At 38.7% G+C, this 13,585-nt stretch overlaps 1 long non-coding RNA gene across 3 annotated transcripts in view; it reads left to right on the top strand.

Annotated features, from left to right (window-relative positions):
- LOC147368966 (uncharacterized) overlaps positions 1-13,585 on the top strand; it is a 224,740-nt gene that overhangs the window by 164,587 nt on the left and 46,568 nt on the right. The window lies entirely within an intron of this gene.

Raw genomic sequence — 13,585 nt, forward strand, 5'->3', positions numbered from 1 at the left:
GTCGCTGAGTCGTATCCGACTCTTTGCGACTCCATGAATCGCAGCAAACCAGGCCTCCCTGTCCATCACCAACTCCTGGAGTTCACTCAGACTCACGTCCATCGAGTCAGTGATGCCATCCAGCCATCTCATCCTCTGTCGTCCCCTTCTCCTCCTGCCCCCAATCCCTCCCAGCATCAGAGTCTTTTCCAATGAGTCAACTCTTCGCATGAGGTGGCCAAAGTACTGGAGTTTCAGCTTTAGCATCATTCCTTCCAAAGAACACCCAGGGCTGATCTCCTTTAGAATGGACTCGTTGGATCTCCTTGCAGTCCAAGGGGCTCTCGAGAATCTTCTCCAACACCACAGTTCAAAAGCATCAATTCTTGGGCATTCAGCTTTCTTCATAGTCCAACTCTCACATCCATACATGACCACTGGAAAAACCATAGCCTTGACTAGACGGACCTTTGTTGGCAAAGTAATATCTCTACTTTTCAATATGCTATCTAGGTTGGTCATAACTTTCCTTCCAAGGAGTAAGCGTCTTTTAATTTCATGGCTACAATCACCATCTGCAGTGATTTTGGAGCCCCCCCGCAAATAAAGTCTGACACTGTTTCTACTGTTTCCCCATCTATTTCCCATGAAGTGATGGGACCAGATGCCATGATCTTTGTTTTCTGAATGTTGAGCTTTAAGCCAACCTTTTCACTCTCCTCTTTCACTTTCATCAAGAGGCTTTTTAGCTCCTCTTCATTTTCTGAGATAAGGGTGGTATCATCTGCATATGTGAGGTTATTGATATTTCTCCCAGCAATCTTGATTCCAGCTTGTGCTTCCTCCAGCCCAGTGTTTCTCATGATGTACTCTGCATATAACTTAAATAAGCAGGGTGACAATATACAGCCTTGACATACTCCTTTTCCTATTTGGAACCAGTCTGTTGTTCCATGTCCAGTTCTAACTGTTGCTTCCTGACCTGCATATAGGTTTCTCAGGAGGCAGGTCAGGTGGTCTAGTATTCCCATCTCTTTCAGAATTTTCCACAGTTTATTGTGATCCACACAGTCAAAGGCTTTGGCATAGTCAATAAAGCAGAAATAGATGTTTTTCTGGAACTCTCTTGCTTTTTTGATGATCCAGCAGATGTTGGCAATTTGATCTCTGGTTCCTTTGCCTTTTCTTTTTTTTTTTTTTTTGTATTTTATTTTTTTATTTATTTTATTATTATTATTATTTTACTTTACAATATTGTATTGGTTTTGCCATGCATCAACATGCATCCGTCACGGGTGTACACGTGTTCCCCATCCTGAACCCCCCTCCCACCTCTCTCCCCATACCATCCCTCTGGGTCATCCCAGTGCCTTAGCCCCAAGCTTCCTGTATCCTGCATTGAACCTGGATGGTGATTCGTTTCTTATATGATGTTATACATGTTTTAATGCCATTCTCCCAAATCATTCCCACCCCCCCTCTCCCACAGAGTCCAAAAGACTGTTCTATACATCTGTGTCTCTTTTGCTGTCTCGCATACAGGGTTGTTGTTACCATCTTTCTAAATTCCATGTACATGCGTTAGTATACTATATTGGTGTTTGTCTTTCTGGCTTACTTCACTCTGTATAATAGGCTCCAGTTTCATCCACCTCATTAGAACTGATTCAAGTGTATTCTTTTTAATGGCTGAGTAATATTCCATTGTTATATGTACCACAGCTTTCTTATCCGTTCATCTGCTGATGGACATCTAGGTTGCTTCCATGTCCTGGCTATTATAAACAGTGCTGCGATGAACATTGGGGTACACATGTTTCTTTCAATTCTGGTTTCCTCTGTGTGTATGCCCAGCAGTGGGATTGCTGGATCATAAGGCAGTTCTATTTCCAGTTTTTTAAGGAATCTCCACACTGTTCTCCATAGTGGCTGTACTAGTTTGCATTCCCATCAACAGTGTAAGAGGGTTCCCTTTTCTCCTCACCCTCTCCAGCATTTATTGCTTGTAGACTTTTGGATCACAGCCATTCTGACTGGTGTGAAGTGGTACCTCATAGTGGTTTTGATTTGCATTTCTCTGATAATGAGTGATGTTGAGCATCTTTTCATGTGTTTGTTAGCCATCTGTATGTCTTCTTTGGAGAAATGTCTATTTAGTTCTTTGGCCCATTTTTTGATTGAGTCGTTTATTTTTCTGGAATTGAGTTGCAGGAGTTGCTTGTATATTTTTGAGATTAGTTGTTTGTCAGTTGCTTCATTTGCTATTATTTTCTCCCATTCTGAAGGCTGTCTTTTCACCTTGCTTATAGTTTCTTTTTTTGTGCAGAAACTTTTAATTTTAATTAGATCCCACTTGTTTATTTTTGCTTTTATTTCCAATATTCTGGGAGGTGAGTCATAGAGGATCCTGCTGTGATGTATGTCAGAGAGTGTTTTGCCTATGTTCTCCTCTAAGAGTTTTATAGTTTATGGTCTTATGTTCAGGTCTTTAATCAATTTTGCATTTATTTTTGTGTATGGTGTTAGAAAGTGTTCTAATTTCATTCTTTTACAAGTGGTTGACCAGTTTTCCCAGCACCACTTGTTAAAGAGATTGTCTTTTCTCCATTGTATATTCTTGCCTCCTTTGTCAAAGATAAGGTGTCCATAGGTACGTAGGTTTATCTCTGAGCTTTCTATTTTGTTCCATTGATCTATATTTCTGTCTTTGTGGCAGTACCGTACTGTCTTGATGACTGTGGCTTTGTAGTAGAGCCTGAAGTCAAGCAGGTTGATTCCTCCAGTTCCATTCTTCTTTCTCAAGATTGCGTTGGCTATTCAAGGTTTTTTGTATTTCCATACAAATTGTGAAATTATTTGTTCTAGCTCTGTGAAAAATACCGTTGATAGCTTGATAGGGATTGCATTGAATCTCTAGATAGCTTTGGGTGGTGTACTCATTTTCACTATATTGATTCTTCCAATCCATGAACATGGTATATTTCTCCATCTATTATTGTCTTTTTGATTTCTTTCATCAGTGTTTTATAGTTTTCTATATATAGGTCTTTAGTTTCTTTAGGTAGATATATTCCTAAGTATTTTATTCTTTTCGTTGCAATGGTGAATGGAATTGTTTCCTTAATTTCTCTTTCTATTTTCTCATTATTAGTGTATAGGAATGCAAGGGATTTCTGTGTGTTGATTTTATATCCTGCAACTTTACTCTATTCATTGATTAGCTCTAGTAATTTTCTGGTGGAGTCTTTAGGGTTTTCTATGTAGAGGATCATGTCATCTGCAAATAGTGAGAGTTTTACTTCTTCTTTTCCCATTTGGATTCCTTTTATTTCTTTTTCTGCCCTGATTGCTGTGGCCAAAACTTCCAAAACTATGTTGAATAGTAGTGGTGAGAGTGGGCGCCCTTGTCTTGTTCCTGACTTTAGGGGAAATGCTTTCAATTTTTCACCATTGAGGATAATGTTTGCTGTGGGTTTGTCATATATAGCTTTTATTATGTTGAGGTATGTTCCTTCTATTCCTGCTTTCTGGAGAGTTTTTATCATAAATGGGTGTTGAATTTTGTCAAAGGCTTTCTCTGCATCTATTGAAATAATCATATGGCTTTTATTTTTCAATTTGTTAATGTGGTGTATTACATGGATTGATTTGCAGATACTGAAGAATCCTTGCATCCCTGGGATAAAGCCCACTTGGTCATGGTGTATGATCCTTTTAATGTGTTGTTGGATTCTGATTGCTAGTATTTTGTTAAGGATTTTTGCATCTATGTTCATCAGTGATATTGGCCTGTAGTTTTCTTTTTTTGTGGGATCTTTGTCAGGTTTTGGTATTAGGGTGATGGTGGCCTCATAGAATGAGTTTGGAAGTTTCCCTTCCTCTGCAATTTCTGGAAGAGTTTGAGCAGGATAGGTGTTAACTCTTCTCTAAATTTTTGGTAGAATTCAGCTGTGAAGCCGTCTGGACCTGGGCTTTTGTTTGCTGGAAGATTTCTGATTACAGTTTCAATTTCCGTGCTTGTGATGGGTCTGTTAAGATTTTCTACTTCTTTCTGGTTCAGTTTTGGAAAGTTGTACTTTTCTAAGAATTTTTCCATTTCTTCCACATTGCCCATTTTATTGGCATTTAATTGCTGATAGTAGTCTCTTATGATCCTCTGTATTTCTGTGTTGTCTGTTGTGATCTCTCCATTTTCATTTCTAATTTTATTGATTTGATTTTTCTCCCTTTGTTTCTTGATGAGTCTGGCTAATGGTTTGTCAATTTTATTTATCCTTTCAAAGAACCAGCTTTTGGCTTTGTTGATTTTTGCTATGGTCTCCTTTGTTTCTTTTGCATTTATTTCTGCCCTAATTTTTAAGATTTCTTTCCTTCTACTAACCCTGGGGTTCTTAATTTCTTCCTTTTCTAGTTGCTTTAGGTGTAGAGTTAGGTTATTTATTTGACTTTTTTCTTGTTTCCTGAGAAATGCCTGTATTGCTATGAACTTTCCCCTTAGCACTGCTTTTACAGTGTCCCATAGGTTTGGGGTTGTTGTTTTTCATTTTCATTCATTTCTATGCATGTTTTGATTTCTTTTTTTATTTCTTCTGTGATTTGTTGGTTATTCAGCAGTGTGTTGTTCAGCCTCCATATGTTGGAAATTTTATTATTTTTTTCTCCTGTTATTGAGATCTAATCTTACTGCATTGTGGTCAGAAAAGATGCTTGGAATTATTTCAATTTTTTGAATTTACCAAGGCTAGATTTATGGCCCAGGATATGATCTATCCTGGAGAAGGTTCCATGTACGCTTGAGAAAAAGTTGAAATTCATTGTTTTGGGGTGAAATATCCTATAGATATCAATTAGGTCTACCTGGTCTATTGTATCATTTGAAGTTTGTGTTTCTTTGTTAATTTTCTGTTTAGTTGATCTATCCATAGGTGTGAGTGGGGTATTAAAGTCTCCCACTATTATTGTGTTATTGTTAATTTCCCCTTTCATACTTGTTAGCATTTGTCTTACATATTGTGGCGCTCCTGTGTTGGGTGCAAATATATTTATAATTGTTATATCTTCTTGGATTGATCCTTTGATCATTATGTAGTGTCCTTCTTTGTCTCTTTTTACAGCCTTTGTTTTAAAGTCTATTTTATCTGATATGAGTATTGCTACTCCTGCTTTGTTTTGATCTCTATTTGCATGGAAAATCTTTTTCCAGCCCTTCACTTTCAGTCTGTATGTGTCCCCTGTTTTGAGTTGGGTCTCTTGTAAACAACATATGTAGGGGTCTTGTTTTTGTACCCATTCAGCCAATCTTTGTATTTTGGTTTGGGCATTCAACCCATTTACGTTTAAGGTAATTATTGATAAGTATGATCCCATTGCCATTTACTTTATTGTTTTGGGTTTGAGTTTATACACCATTTTTGTGTCTCCTGTCTAGAGAATATCCTTTAGTATTTGTTGGAGAGCTGGTTTGGTGGTGCTGAATTCTCTGAGCTTTTGCTTGTCTGTAAAGCTTTTGATTTCTCCTTCATATCTGAATGAGATCCTTGCTGGGTACAGTAATCTGGGCTGTAGGTTATTTTCTTTCATCACTTTAAGTATGTCTTGCCCTTCCCTCCTGGCTTGGAGAGTTTCTATTGAAAGATCAGCTGTTATCCTTATGGGAATCCCCTTGTGTGTTATTTATTGTTTTTCCCTTGCTGCTTTTAACGTTTGTTCTTTGTGTTTGATCTTTGTTAATTTGATTAATATGTGTCTTGGGGTGTTTCGCCTTGGGTTTATCCTGTTTGGGACTCTCTGGGTTTCTTGGGTGATTATCTCCTTCCCCATTTTAGGGAAGTTTTCAACTATTATCTCCTCAAGTATTTTCTCATGGTCTTTCTTTCTGTCTTCTTCTGGGACTCCTATGATTTGAACGTTGTGGCGTTTAATATTGTCCTGGAGGTCTCTGAGATTGTCCTCATTTCTTTTAATTAGTTTTTCTTTTTTCTTCTCTGATTCATTTATTTCTACCATTTTATTTTCTATTTCACTAATCCTATCTTCTGCCTCTGTTATTCTACTATTTGTTGCTTCCAGAGTGTTTTTTATCTCATTTATTGCATTATTCATTATATATTGACTCTCTTTTATTTCTTCTAGGTCCTTGTTAAGCCTTTCTTGCATTTTCTCAATCCTTGCCTCCAGGCTATTTATCTGTGATTCCATTTTGATTTCAAGATTTTGGATCATTTTCACTATCATTATTTGGAATTCTTTATCAGGTAGATTCCCTATGTCTTCCTCTTTTGTTTGGTTTGGTGGGCATTTATCCTTTTCCTTTACCTGCTGGGTATTCCTCTGTCTCTTCATCTTTTTTATCTTGCTGAGTTTGGGGTGGCCTTTCTGTATTTTGGCAGTTTGTGGAGTTCTCTTTATTATGGAGTTTCCTTGCTGTGAGTGGGGTTGTATCAGTGGCTTGTCAAGGTTTCTTGGTTAGGGAAGCTTGTGTCAGTGTTCTGGTGGGTGGAGCTGGATTTTTTCTCTCTGGAGTGCAATGAAGTGTCTAGTAACGAGTTATGAGATGTCAATGGATTTGGAGTAACTTTGGGCAGCCTGTATATTGAAGCTCAGGGCTGTGTTCCTGTGTTGCTGGAGAATTTGCATGGTATGTCTTGCTCTGGAACTTGTTGGCCCTTGGGTGGTGCTTGGTTTCAGTGTAGGTATGGAGGCATTTGATGAGCTCCTATTGCTTAATGTTCCCGGGAGTCAGGTGTTCTATGATGTTCTCAGGATTTGGATTTAAGCCTCCTGCTTCTGGTTTTCAGTCTTATTTTTATAGTAGTCTCAAGACTTCTCCTTCTATACAGCACCATTGATAAAACATCTAGGTTAAAGATGAAAAGTTTCTCCACAGTGAGGGACACCCAGAGAGGTTCACAGAGTTACATGGAGAAGAGAAGAGGGAGGAGGGAGTTAGAGGTGACCCAAATGAGATGAGGTGGAATCAAAAGAGGAGACAGCAAGCTAGCCAGTAATGACTTCCTTGTGTGCGCTCCACAGTCTGGACCGCTCAGAGATGTTCATGGAGTTATACAGAGAAGAGAAGAGGGAGGAAGGAGACAGAGGTGGCCAGGAGGATAAAAGGGGGGAATGAAAAGGAAAGACACAGATCCAGCCAGTAATCAGTTCCCTAAGTGTCCTCCACCATCTGGAATACACAGAGATTCAGAGTTGGGTAGAGAAGAGAAGGGGGAGGGATGAGACAGAGGCGACCTAGTGGAGAGAAAGGAGAGTCCAAAGGGGGAGAGCAGTCAAGCCAGCAATCATGCTCCCAAGTAAAAATAGGTACTGAATATTGGGTTCTTAGAGGTACAAAATTGATAACAAATACCAAAAAGCAAAGATTAAAATTCTAGAGTAGAGTTTGGATTTTCAAAAATACAATATTAAAGAAAAGAAGAAGAAGAAGAAAAAAAAAAGTCACAAAAGTTATTAAAAATATATATATATATGAAGTTTTCTTTAAAAAATAGTCTTTTTTTTGAAAAGTAATAGGTTATAAAAGTGAAAATTAAAGGAGTAATAGAGGACTTAAAATTTTTTCTTAAGTTAAAGAAAAAGAAAAAAAAAGAAGAAAGAAAAGAATGATCGTAAAAATATATATAGGACTTTCTCTGGTGTTGTTGTGGGCAGTGTGGGGTCATTTCATTTTCAGATAGTTTCTTGGTCTGGCTTATATTTCTCAAGATCTATAGGCCCCTTCCTATGTAGTTGGTACTAACTACAGGGTTTTAATCTATTGCCTGTCACTTCCAAGGCGGTTCCCTCGGTTTTAGCTTCTTCTCTTTGCTGGTCTCTTCAGTGTCTGATTTCTGCCCTGACACAAGGGGGTGGTGGTGGACACTTTTTTAGGCTCACTTGTTCAGTCGCACTGTGGGGAGGGAGGGACGCTGCAAAGAAATAACACTGGCGTGTGCTCGTAGTGTCTCAGCCACACTGGGCCTGCCCCCACTCAGGGCACATACACCCTCCCTGCCCACACAGCTCAGGCTCTAGGTTGCTCCGCCGGGAACTGCTGGAGGCCGGCCCTGGGCTGCATGCACCTCTGAGGTCTAAGCTGCTCAGGTTCAGGCACTCGGGTAGTCCTCAGAGGCGCAGACTCCATTGGGTGTGCGTTTTTTGTCCTTTCCAGCTCCGAGCAGCTCGGGTGATGAGGTGTTTGGTGAGCGCGGTCACTGCGACTTATCGCCTCTCCCGTCCCTGCCACTTGGTTTTCTGGGTGTACAACTGGCGCACCTTCTCAGGTGGATGACTGTCCAGAACCCCAAGAAGTCTTAGTAAGCAAAGAAGCCTGCTTGCAGTTTGGTAGATAATGTCTCTCTGGGGCTGTGATTGCTGCCTTTCGGCTCTGGCTGCCTGTCACCGGAGGGGGATGGTCTGCAGCCGGCCAGTCTGTTCCGCCCTTTGTTCTGTGCGCGGGCCTGGCGGTGTCTTAGGGCTTTTCACGTGGTAGCTATCCCACAGTCTGCTTTGCTAGCCCAAATTAGTTCGCTCTGATTACCCTTGGGGGCATTCAGGCCCCATACTTACTCTAAGCAATGCAGCCTGCGCCTCCCTGCCCAGCCCCCGCTTGCTAGTGGTGTCTGTGTTGCTTCTCTGCTGGGGGAGTTACCATTGGGCTCGTAACCTGTGGGTTTTAATTATTTATTTATTTTTCCTCCCTGTTATGTTGCCCTCTGTGCTTCCAAGGCTTGGCACAGACTCGACAGTAAGAGTGTTCCCTGGTGTTTGGAAACTTCTCTCTTTTTAAGACTCCCTTCCCAGGACGGAGCTCTGTCCCTACCTCTTTTGTCTCTTTTTTTGTCTTTTATATTTTTCCTTTTGAAGACAATGGGCTGCTTTTCTGGGTGCCTGATGTCCTCTGCTGGCTTTCAGAAGTTGTTTTGTGGATTTTACTCAGCGTTTAAATGTTCTTTTGATGAATTTGTGGGGGAGAAAGTGATCTCCCCGTCCTCTTCCTCCGCCATCTTAGAACCGCCTCTCTACAGACCCCTTTGCCTTTTCTAAAACCAGCTTGAACGTCTGGAAGTTCATGGTTCACGTATTGCTGAAGCCTGGCTTGGAGAATTTTAAGCATTACTTTACTAGCGTGTGAGATGAGTGCAATTGTGCGGTAGTCTGAGCATTCTTTGGCATTGCCTTTCTTTGGGATTGGAATGAAAACTGACCTTTTCCAATCCTGTGGCCACTGCTGAGTTTTCCAAATTTGCTGGCATATTTAGTATAGCACTTGCACAGCATCGTCTTCCAGGATTTGAAATAACTCCACTGGAATTCCATCACCTCCACTAGCTTTGTTCGTAGTGATGCTTTCTGAGGCCCACTTGACTTCACATTCCAGGATGTCTGGCTCTAGGTCAGTGATCACACCATCATGATTATCTGGGTCTTGAAGATCTTTTTTGTACAGTTCTTCTATGTATTCTTGCCACCTCTTCTTAATATCTTCTGCTCCTGATAGGTCCATACTATTTCTGTCCTTTATTGAGCCCATCTTTGCATGAAATGTTCCCTTGGTATCTCTAATTTTCTTGAAGAGATCTCTAGTCTTTCCCATTCTGTTGTTTTCCTCTATTTCTTTGCATTGATTGATGAGGAAGGCTTTCTTATCTCGTCTTGCTATTCTTTGGAACTCTGCATTCAAATGCTTATATCTTTCCTTTAGGTAAGAGAAACCCAAGTAAGACAGTAGGTGTTGCAAGAGGGCATCAGAGGGCAGACATATTGAAACCATAATCACAGAAAACTAGTCAATCTAATCACACTAGGACCACAGCCTTGTCTAACGCAATGAAACTAAGCCATGCCCTGTGGGGCCACCCAAGATGGGCGGGTCACGGTGGAGAGATATGACAGAATGTGGTCCGCTGGAGAAGGGAATGGCAAACCACTTCAGTATTCTTGCCTTGAGAACCCCATGAACAGTATAAAAAGGCAAAATGAAAGGATACTAAAAGAGGAACTCCCCAGGTCAGTAGGTGCCCAATATGCTACTGGAGATCAGTGGAGAAGTAACTCCAGAAAGAATGAAGGGATGGAGCCAAAGCAAAAACAATACCCATCTGTGGGTGTGACTGGTGATAGAAGCAAGGTCTGATGCTGTAAAGAGCAATATTGCATAGGAACCTGGAATGTTAGGTCCATGAATCAAGGCAGATTGAAAGAGGTCAAACAGGAGATGGCAAGAGTGAACGTCGACATTCTAGGAATCAGCGAACTAAAATGGACTGGAATGGGTGAATTGAACTCAGATGACCATTATATCTACTACTGTGGGCAGGAATCCCTTAGAAGAAATGGAGTAGCCATCATGGTCAACAAAAGAGTGTGAACTGCAGTACTTGCATGCAATCTCAAAAATGACAGAATGATCTCTGTTCATTTCCAGGGGATCATCCCTGCACTTATTAAAAGGACAAGCCCAGAAAATACTGCCATGTTTTTGTTATGCAAGTGGAGAATCAGGAGCAGGAAATTACTTTCCAACCAAAAATTCACAGGCTGGAGGGAAAGGCTGTGTGATTTTATGTCCTACTCTACTCAGAAAAGCACAGTACTTGTGAGATAATACACTTGTGTTCATGCTTTGAGGAAAACAGTGGCAGTGATGTGCCCCAAAGACACTAAATCCTGGTATACACATAATGAAAGAAAAACATAATCTTCTTCATAGGTTTCTTCTTATTGGCTAAAGATAACATCTCTTCTCAGTTCAAGGCTAGGAATTGGTCACCTAGCTTCACTAACCCATTTATTGATTTTTATACCTTGTCCTACCTGTCCCTTTATCAACTGATCTCAATTGGATGAATCAGTAAATTTGTCTTATACGTATTTTTGGTCTTGGTTTGTCATCTTAAGTAGTGCTATGTTCAGATCCCATCTCTATTTATTTCTAAGAAGAAAGTTGTAGTATGTATGCAAAAGCTTTAGTAATTACTTCAAAAGGTTAATAATTAAGAATTCACTTAATAAAATTTATTTAAACTTTCGTTCAATGAATTTATTTAAACAAAACTTCTGTTCTATACAGAATAAAAAAAGAAACATAGTCTTTTCACCAAATTCTGACATATTTTAATATACCAAAATCAGTAACAAAATATGGCAATATTTCTATATTTTTGTACTGAAGATATATAACAAATTATGTTTTCTACTTCATTATATATCTTAGGAGAAGAGTCAGTACAAAAATTGATTTATTATTGCCATCATAAATCCCTTATCAATTATGATCACATATGTATGGCATAAGAATTAACATTATTACTGAGGAGACAATAAATTGTAAAACAGGTAATCACTCAATACTCAGGATATCCAACAGATAATTGATATGCACCTTTATCTTCTTTATTCTTATGAGAATAATTGTTCAGAAATGACAAATATTGCCAACCATTTTTTTCCCTGGACTCTACAGTTATGAAATAGCCAATTAGACTTGGAATTTCAGATCAATATTTTGATGGCTTTTCAAGATAAAGCATTCTTTTGATAGTGTCCAAAATTAACAGCTATATTAAGAGGAATATTTTCAAAAAGTAATTTACATTGTGTCTGGCACAGTATAATTAATGATATATTTATAACACTGCCAGAGCATTAAGTGGAAATTACTAACAAATGCTGTTGCATTTTCACTTCTGCTTTGATGATTTATTTTACATTAATACAAATGAGGTAAAATTAACACCAGCTCATAGTATAGCAGCCCATTTAATTTGGTTGAATATTTTTCAACCTCTTTTAAGTGTTCATTTCATTTTAATGGTAATAAAATGAGACTATTGTTAGAGTCAGACACGACTGAGTAACTAAACTGAACTGATTGTTTTAAAGTTTAGAACAAATAATTTTGTGTATACTTTTAAATTTCGTATCAATTCTGCCATTCTTTCAGACTCAAGAAAATCATCTTAAAATATTATAAAAGTCAGGTCTTAGTCAAAATTATTTTCTTATACAATAAAAGAAAGAAATCCTATCATCTATTTTCTGGAAATAAAAACACCCCATTTCCATTTTCCCCCCATTTCCATTTAAACTAAGAATATTTCACTGTATTGTTCATTAAGCATTTCTACTTGCTTTTCATCAGAAAAGTGAGTTTTGTTCATTTTCCCTCTCATGGGTTTACTAAGACAAAAAATGCACTTACTTTAACTAGAACCAGTTACTAAACAGGGGTCTTGAATAAAAAGTCTCTCTAAAAAAATCTTATTTTGAGAGGGTTGGGCACAAAATATAAAACCCAAATGAAAACAAACCCCCAAATCTCTGAGGTAGCTATTTTAAAGCACTGCAATACAAAGTAGAAAACATATAGCTTAATTGGTAAGCAAAAAAGAACATTTGATATTACCACTTAACGGAGTGATAACTGTGGGTTAAGATGTTTAGAAGTTCTGAGAAAGAGGTGTATATTGCAATGATGAACATGTGTTCTGATTCTAGTCACAGTGGTATGCAAAGGGTCATAACAGAACAAAAAGCTTGCAGCAAATCATTCTTATGCTTAATTGTCAATGTGCTTTTAATTTTTTTTTTTTTTTAAAGAACTAGAACTAGACAAAAGAACTAGAATTGGACAGTTTGAAACAATGAGACATGAAAGTATAAGGGAGTATATTTTTTTTTATCTGCATTTCACTATTTGCATTTCTAAAACACCTAATGTCTAAATATTAAAAAAAATAATGCATATCATTTTTTTTTCTATTCTTATTTTTTATTTTATTTTATTTTTTTTTCTAATTTTATTTTATTTTTAAACTTTACATAATTGTATTAGTTTTGCCAAATATCAAAATGAATCCACCACAGGTATACATGTGTTCCCCATCCCGAACCCTCCTCCCTCCTCCCTCCCCATACCATCCCTCTGGGCCGTCCAGTGCACCAGCCCCAAGCATCCAGCATCGTGCATCGAACCTGGACTGGCAACTCGTTTCCTACATGATATTTTACATGTTTCAATGCCATTCTCCCAAATCTTCCCACCCTCTCCCTCTCCCACAGAGTCCATAAGACTGTTCTATACATCAGTGTCTCTTTTGCTGTCTCGTATACAGAGTTATTGTTACCATCTTTCTAAATTCCATATATATGCGTTAGTATACTGTATTTATGTTTTTCCTTCTGGCTTACTTCACTCTGTATAATAGGCTCCAGTTTCATCCACCTCATTAGAACTGATTCAAATGTATTCTTTTTAATGGCTGAGTAATACTCCATTGTGTATATGTACCACAGCTTTCTTATCCATTCATCTGCTGATGGGCATCTAGGTTGCTTCCATGTCCTGGCTATTATAAACAGTGCTGCGATGAACATTGGGGTACACATGTCTCTTTCCCTTCTGGTTTCCTCAGTGTGTATGCCCAGCAGTGGGATTGCTGGATCATAAGGCAGTTCTATTTCCAGTTTTTTAAGGAATCTCCACACTGTTCTCCATAGTGGCTGTACTAGGTTGCATTCCCACCAACAGTGTAAGAGGGTTCCCTTTTCTCCACACCCTCTCCAGCATTTATTATTTGTAGACTTTTGGATCGCAGCCATTCTGACTGGT

This window comes from Bos grunniens, chromosome 7 (genome assembly GCF_055505025.1).
Source record: "Bos grunniens cultivar Pamir isolate PY7600 chromosome 7, Bosgru_T2T1.0, whole genome shotgun sequence".
Classification (NCBI taxonomy): Eukaryota; Metazoa; Chordata; class Mammalia; order Artiodactyla; family Bovidae; genus Bos; species Bos grunniens.